Here is a 1,175-nt window from a genome sequence, read left to right as displayed (position 1 = left end):
ATTTTACACAATCCTACCATTCACCCTAACAAAAATCTATAAATATCATTCCATAATCATCAAATCTACTTAAATATCTAACAAATCTAGGGTTTGTGGGATAGGGTTCATATATGATAAGTGAGGAAGGATCGCGAGAGAGAATCGCGGGAGAGAGAGCGGTCGGCGAGAGAGAGAGAGCGTTCGCCGGAGAGAGAGAGCATTCGGCGGAGAGAGAGAGCGGTCGGCGAGAGAGAGAGAGCGGTCGGCGAGAGAGAGAGAGCGGTCAGCGCGGAGAGAATCGCGAGAGAGAGGAAGAGAGAAATGGGGAAGAAGATCTGTTTCGACCTAATAAAATGAGGCGTCCGACGGAAACTGTCCGTCGGAATTTCCTCGGACAAATTAAATATTTCCGTCGGAATTTCCTCGGACAAATTAATTCAATTTTCGCGAAATATTTGGCGGCTTGGTTTACCCGGTGAAAAACCCCTAGTTCCTCGGAATTTCTTCGGAATATTCCGAGGGAATTCCGAGGAAACCCTTATCTTCCTCGGAATAACGTCGGAATATTCCGAGGAAATTCTGAGGAAAAAGGGTTTGTGGTTTCAAAACATCGATTTTTTTTTGCCGTATTTCATTTCTTATACAATTGTAATGCATACCATTGAGGATTCTTTGTATAGATGATCATAAACCATGAAATAACAAAATTTCAAAGATAATTGTAAGTATTCCTTTTACCGTTTATTAAAGTGTATAAGTGTTTCTCTTATGTTGTGTGGTTTTCGTTCATGCAATCGTAAAAGTGTTTGTTATTGGGTAAAACACCAAAGTTTGACTTCATAATCTGGTTAAGACACTTAATGAAGGTTATATACATGTTATTCAATCCGCAAAACGTTGTTTTCGGTTAAGAATCCCTAGTTCCTCGGAATTTCCTCAGAATATACCGAGGGAATTCCGAGGAAACCCTTATCTTCCTCGGAATTCCGTCGGAATATTCCGAGGAAATTCCGAGGAAATAGACTCTATAATCAAATCCCCAAATCGACAAGGTCTATTCCGAGGAAATTCAGAGGAAAACCTAACTTCCCTCGGTATTTATATGAAAAAAAAATACTAGTCTATTCCGAGGAAATTCCGAGGCAAACCTATCTCCCCTCGGAATTTCCTCGGTATTTCTATTAAAAAAAAAA

Source organism: Brassica oleracea, chromosome C3, assembly GCF_000695525.1.
Source record: "Brassica oleracea var. oleracea cultivar TO1000 chromosome C3, BOL, whole genome shotgun sequence".
NCBI classification, from domain to species: domain Eukaryota; kingdom Viridiplantae; phylum Streptophyta; class Magnoliopsida; order Brassicales; family Brassicaceae; genus Brassica; species Brassica oleracea.
This window is presented reverse-complemented; position numbering follows the sequence as displayed.